Source organism: Hipposideros armiger, unplaced genomic scaffold, assembly GCF_001890085.2.
Source record: "Hipposideros armiger isolate ML-2016 unplaced genomic scaffold, ASM189008v1 scaffold_179, whole genome shotgun sequence".
NCBI classification, from domain to species: domain Eukaryota; kingdom Metazoa; phylum Chordata; class Mammalia; order Chiroptera; family Hipposideridae; genus Hipposideros; species Hipposideros armiger.
Window position 1 is genome coordinate 2330700 of NW_017731529.1, and position 7017 is coordinate 2337716.

The window sequence follows — 7017 nt, forward strand, 5'->3', positions numbered from 1 at the left end:
GTCATGAGGATATGGAGGGCAGGGTAGGGAATATAGTCAATGATATTGTGATGCGTGTGTGTGGTGTCAGATGGGTGCTGGACTTACGGGGGTGATCACTTCATAAGTTATATAAATGTCTAATCCCTATGTTGTATACCTGAAACTAATATAATATTGTATGTCAACTGTAATTAAATTTTTTGATTATAAAATAGGGAAAAATGTTGCCATGTAAAATATATGACATCCAATTAAAATTTTAATTTCAGATAAACAACTAATATTTTTAGTATACTATGTCCAAAGTAATATTTGGGGTATATGTATTAAAATTTATTTGAATTCAAGTTTATTTAGGCATCCTGTGTTTTTATTTGTGAAATCTGGCAACTCTATCAGGTAATACTGGAGTGGTTCTATACCTAGGCATTGTCAGACATGTTGTCTCAGGGGTATATGCGTGATATGAAAAGTAGGGGGTTAGAGTCCCTACATATAGACATTAGATTAGTATCATATCCTTTTTTATTGTTTTTTTTTCTTCCTCCACTACTACTTAGTCACTTTGAAGATAGGACCATCTTTGCAGACCACCCCAAGCAAATCTCATATATGATACATACTCTGACGTGTGACAATCTGTGTGCATAAGCCCCACTGACATGCTTTCAACAGCCACAGCGCTCTCTATGGATTCAAATAATAGGAGGTGAAATCTGTTTAATGGAACAGTTAGAAGAAAATGATCAGGCTCTCAGTGTTGAAAGGTGACCATTTGGAACATCACTGGAACCACCAAATGGCTACCTCCTCCCACCTGAGCAGCACAGAACACAGACTCCCCATTAGAATGGCTAGTTCTCTAAAAAGGAATGTGAAGTAGCCTAGTGATACTGTACTTTAAAACAGACAATGACCCTGGAGTGCATGGCTGTTTGATATCATCTCAGCTTTCAGAAGTCAGTGGCTCAGTAATAGACCAGAAATGGAAAAGTTGAATTCCAACCCTATCCCAGTCTTTCATTTGCAAGCAATGCTGAGTCAATCATGATGCTAATCTCAGCTTTGATTTTTCACTTCTTAAAAACAAAGGCAGGGGCGGCCAGTTAGCTCAGCTGGTTAGAGCGCAGTGCTCGTAACTCCAAGGTTGCCGGTTCGACCCCGACATGGGCCACTGAGCTGCACCCTCCACAACTAGATTGAAACAACTACTTGACTTGGAGCTGATGGGTCCTGGAAAAACACACTGTTCCCCAATAAAATAAAATTAAAAANTCTTTGAGACGTTGTGCTTTGAAAGGGACTAGAGAAATAGGGTGTGAGCTGGGAGGGCCTGAGAGGTCAGAGGGAGCCCGCAGGCATGTTGGTAAGGTGCTGATGGCACAGAAGAAGGCAGTGATAGCTAAAGAAGTGAATTGCTTTGAAGGAATCTGGCAGGGTATCCAGAGCACATGTAAAAGGGTAGGCCTTTTATAGGAGGAAGGATACTTCCTCCTTTGTAACAGGAAGACGGAGGAGAAAATGGATGCAAAACCAGGTAATTTATGTATATCTATACACATGGAATACTACTCAGCAATAAAAAACAACGAACTACTGATGATGCACGTGAGCCTCCAGAGAATCAATCTGAAAAAAAGTCTATCTCAGGAGGTTACACACTATATAATTCCATTTGTATGGAACGTTCTTGGGACGACAAAATTATAGAAGTGGAGAACTGATGAGTGGTTGCCAGGATTTAAGGAGGGGATGGTGGGAGGGAGGTAGGGGTGGTTATAAATGGACAAAGCAAGGGATTCTGTGGTGATGGGACTGTTCTCTAACTTGACTGTATCAGTGTTGTTACCCTGGTTGCGATAGTGTACTATAGTTTTGCAAGATGTTACCATTGAGGGAAACTGGGTAAAGGATAACTGGGATCTCTCTGTATTATTTCTTACAATTGCATGCGAATCTATACTTCTCTCAAAATAAGAAGTTTTATTTTTAATAGGGAATATAGTCAACAATATTATGATAACTATATATGCTGTCAGATCGGCACTAGACTTCTCAGGATGGTCACTTTAAGTTGTAAATATCTAATCACTATGTTGTACACCTGAAACTAATGATATGTATGTCAACTGTAATTGGAAAAAAAATTTTTTTAATATGTTTTCTTTTTAAAATGCCTCCTTTCCAGATCACTGATTTTAATAAATTTGCTTTTAATAAAAAGCAGACAGTTTAATAGACTTGGTGACTTCACTTTTCTCAATGTATTATGAGACCCCCGGGTGAGGGTAGGGAGGGTTACATGGGAGTGGAGTAGAGAAGGAATTGGAAGTCTTGGAGAATAGAAAGGATTTCTTGGAAGCACTGACAGCCCATTTAAGGTTTGGGACTGTGCCTTGAAAGTGAAGTCTGTCTACATATTTGAGGAAAGCATTAGGCACCAGGCAAATTTGTATACTGGGAACAAGAGTTCCACAGAACATAACGGAGAGGTCTGGTTGAGGCTCATTCAAGACAGCAGTGGAGCAAGTGGAGCTGAGCTGTACAAGAACAAGTGGACTTCTCATGCCTCTGATGGGGTTTCTCAGGGGGAGAGCTAAAGCCCATGGGAGACTGGAAGGAGGACTGGAAGCAGGGGCCTGGATGTGTGGTGGGGTTGGCGACTAAGCCGTGGGTGGGCAGGGTTGACTTTAACAGCCCCTGAAGGATGACCAAAATGTTCATATTTTGAAATCTGGCAAATTTTGAAACTCTTACAAGTCAAAGAGCTTTACAATTAATATCGATGGTGCTATCTTGTGATGCTCTCAGTCTGAGTTCTTGGCTCATGGCCAACAGGGGAAAATAAAACAAACCCAGATCCACAAATAATTCCCACTTAAAGTTTTATTGGCTTAAAAACATCCTGCTTCTATTGACTTTAATGTTTCTCAATACTTATAAAACCTCTATGCTGAAGGTATATAACTGGGGTCAAGGATTCTTTTAAGTTGGGTCAGTGTTCTGTTGGAGACCTTGTAAAATTGTTCGTCACCGATAGTTTATTAAGCTGCAGGATGTCTCTACCCAATTTTCTGAGTCCATTTGCATCTTCTTTCTGGTTTGAGTGCATGATTTCCAGTAGCCTTTGAAACTGTTTGCTGTCTTCACCACTCCTATATTGGTTTGTGTCTGGATATTTTGTTTATTAACTAGGTGTTCTGAGGACTCTTTTGGCGTAGTTACGTGTTGGCAGTTTCTCCTTGTCAGAGTAGGAAGAGCTCATGAGACTTTGTCTTAATGGGACATGCAGCTGTTAGCCAGTTCCTTTGGCAGATGCTGCCTCCCAGTGGCTCTCTGTCGGGGAGCCTTCTGCTGTAGCTCATCTCCCATGCAGATGGCCTGCCAATGAGTCATTGCTCCCTCTAACGGGGTGATCACGTGATGGTGGTTTTCAGGTCCCTGGTCCCCTGCTGCTTAGGAGCTGCTAAGTGCTCACCTTGTTCAAAGCCAAGCTGCCACGTTCTTTTTGAAGCTCAAATCTCTCCTTCAGGCATTTTGCACCAACGAAACCTACCTAAGAAGTGATGATGTCAGGCATGATGAGAGAATTAAGAGTCTCAATGAGGACTTGAAGAATCGAATGCGTGTCTCCTCTACTGAGAATCAGATGAGAGACTGGGGCTGTTTCCTTTGATGTGCTCCAGAGGGTGCCGGCAGTCATGCTAGATCAGCAAATCTGGCTCTTCAGAACTCTGTTTTACAAGTCTGTACCAGATAGGGTTTGAAGGACATAAAATTTGGTCCTGAGTGTTCATTAAAATGTTGTTGATAGAAGACCCAGTTAGTTTCTCTTAAGGTTCTTGAAGTGCCACTACAGAGCAAAAGGTAACTTGGGCCTTAAATCATTGTTGACATAGAATTGCAAGATGGCTAGGGTAGAAAAATGAGTTGCATATTGAGATACAGCTAAACCATTTCACCTGCAAAGTAAGTTGGCCTTCCTGGCCTTTGCCTAAGTATGTTCAATGTGGCAAATCAAATAGAGTAACTGAAATTCTTCAAAATATACCAAAGAAAAGTGTCTATTGGTCATTAAAGTTTTTGCTGGCATTATTTTAGGTTGTTTTAATCTAAATACAGTAATGCCTCGGTTTGCCAGCATTATTCATTCCAGAAACAAACTACTCGTATTGCAAGACATCGCTCGTTTACCACGTTAACATGTATTATTAGGTTGGTGCAAAGGTAATTGTGGTTTTTGACATTCCGAGTACTATTACCTTTGCATCAACCTAGTAGAAATGTTTGCTCATCTTGCAGAACACTCGCAAACCAAGTTACTTGCAATCCAAGGTTTTACTGTATATTTAGATAAGGAGGCTCTCTATCCCAGTTAAGCTGATGAAGAAACTTAGAAATCAACGAAAGGTGTATGAATATTAGGATCCAGAAAGCACTAGGCTTTCCTGGTTCTCTCTTGCCCAGTTTTCCCTAATCTCTCCCAATATTTCTCTCTGCCTTTTTCCCTCCTCTCCTCCCTCCTTCCCTCCCATCCTCCATCCCTCCCACCCTCTTTCTCTTCCTGTCCCTCAGTCCCCCTTGGTCTCTCAATCTCTCCCCCTTATTTCTTGTGTTCTAGTGTGATTCTATAAATAACGGACTCTGGTTATTCCTGGGAGAAAAATGAATTTATTGAGTCCATATATCAAAAATTCAAGCTGTTTGTTCTTAAAATTCCCTTTAGAATATTTATTTCAGATGTTTTTAAAACAATTTTTTTTTTTTAGCATTTTATCAAGGGGTTGAATTTTTTCACGGGGCATAACTGTGCTCCTTTTTGTTTTCTCGCCACTCGTTGTTTTTTTGCGCTTCCCTGAAAATATGTTGTATTCTGATAGGATGTACTGAGGCCTAGGCATGGCTGGACATGGTTTTCCCCTTCTTCAAGTATTGTGTATTTTTAGGTTCTGAAAAGCATGTGGATTCCAAGCTTATCTTCTCAGTTCCTTATACGTGTAGCCTACAAGTAATGAAGTAGTTTTAGCTTCCTGTGACTTTTTAGTATATATAAGAAGGCCACAAAAGTTGAAGTGATTATATTAATTAGGAGCATGAAATATAAATAATAGAAAGTTAGTATTGACAATGCAATTCCACACACACTATTCCTTTAGTTATTCTGAAGGGAGAGATAAGGTTGGGGAAGGAAGATGGTAGGTGCTGTCCTTTCCTGCCACACTGGAACCCATGTACAGTAGTTGGTCACTGTAACCGGCACTTCTGGTGACATTTTCTTATCACAGTTCAACTGCAGTGCAGCTGCACAGAGCTGCATGTGAGGTGCTAGCTGTTCATGTGCTGGAATTGGTAAAGTGGATCTTATGTTAATCCTCTGGACAACGCAGGCATGGTAGTTGGGTGCTATGTGGTAGCAACTAGGGGAGAAGTAGATCAGAAAGAGAATGGGATACCTGAGTTAAACCAAATGGGGTTTAAAGATAGAAAGCAAGTGACTTGGCTGAGTGGAGATAGCATCTTGACATCTCCTACACCACTGTTCCAAGATGCAATGGGAAGGATATGAAATGGGGAGCTGAGGCCCAGATTCTGGCTCCAACTCAACCACTAAGTAACCACACCTTTGTTCCTGGTTTCCACTGTCCCCATCTGTAAAATAAATAGGTTGGGTCAGATATTCTCAAGGTCCCTTCAAGTTGGAGTAGTAAATAATTTCAGCCACCAAGATGAGAGAGAGGGGAAGTCTTTGGCAAGACTGGGTTTCCTTCATTTTCTCTCATTTCCTCCCTTCACACCTACAGTCTTTCTCCATTGTTGAGTGAGGAAGCCCACCTTCCCCCCTCCAGGAGCTTGTCAGTGATGCCCTGTCACACCAGGCCATTCATCTCTGGGTAAAACGTATTTTCTGCAGCTAACCAAAGATCAAGAATGTCGACTTTTTTTTTTTACTTCCTGGATGGAAACTGAAAATGAAGCTGATTTGATGTCAACTCCCTGGGGGAAAAAGAGTAGGCAAAGAAATGCAAATGCCACCAACTGGGAAGTTTAAAGATTTATAAAAATTAGTGTTTCTGATATATTAATGACTCTGGTGGTGGTAGCCTGCATTTGTCTTTGTCATGTTCCATTGTCATTCAAGTACTTAATCAACGCGTATTGTCAGGGCTAAATTTATTTTCTTGTGTCTGCCTAGCCAGATAATTTCTCTGTTCTTTGACAGTCCTGTGTCAGGTGCCTGCATGACACCAGGGCCTGAAGGAAGAGCTGAGGGTAAGTCCCCTCCTTGTTTTTAACTCGTTGCTGACTTGTTCACTTGGGGAGGGCGGGGGAGAGCAGGTACAACTTTTGGAAAGAGAACAGTATTTAAATGTCTGTTTCCCTCTTTTTGAATAAGAACACAGGTGGAATCATGACCACTGTAAATGATTAACACTGCACCAAATTAGGCTTGAAGACAGGTTTTGCATAAGGTAGCACAGCTCCCAGTTTTCAAGTCCCTATAAAAGACAGGCATACACATATGTTAAATAATGTGCATGGGCATTCATTATGTGTTTGTTTACATACATGCGTGTGCCCTTGGATTTTAGTTAGTGTTCCATCATTGTAGGCTACACCTGCATTTTTGCCTTGAATTACTCTAGAGGTCAATAAAAATTATGTATGTCACTGCCTTTTTATTAAAACCTCTGAAACAAATTTCTCAGAGCTCAGAACAAGGAAAAAGGGCTTAGCTTGGTCTGATAAATTTGAATTCTTTCTTTTAAGTAAGGAGAGCTGGGTATCCCATTGTGTTTCTGTCTTTTTCTCGGTTGCCAGGAATCTCAGTGCAAAAGCACTCTGTTGTTTTGTTTTTGCTCCATTTTACTATCGTTTGGCTCTGGTGGTATATATAAATAATATTTTCAAAGGGGGAAAATAATACATGCACTAACCTAGAGCAATGAGACCCCACCTTAGGTGTATAATACAGGGAAATGAAGCTCATAATCTCTAATATCCTATACTGCATTCAAATTCCATTCCGAAGACCTC

The 7017-nt window shown here is 40.8% G+C and overlaps 1 protein-coding gene across 1 annotated transcript in view; it reads left to right on the plus strand.

Annotated features, from left to right (window-relative positions):
* Window positions 1-7017, plus strand: part of MAST4 (microtubule associated serine/threonine kinase family member 4) — a 587203-nt gene that overhangs the window by 187061 nt on the left and 393125 nt on the right. The window lies entirely within an intron of this gene.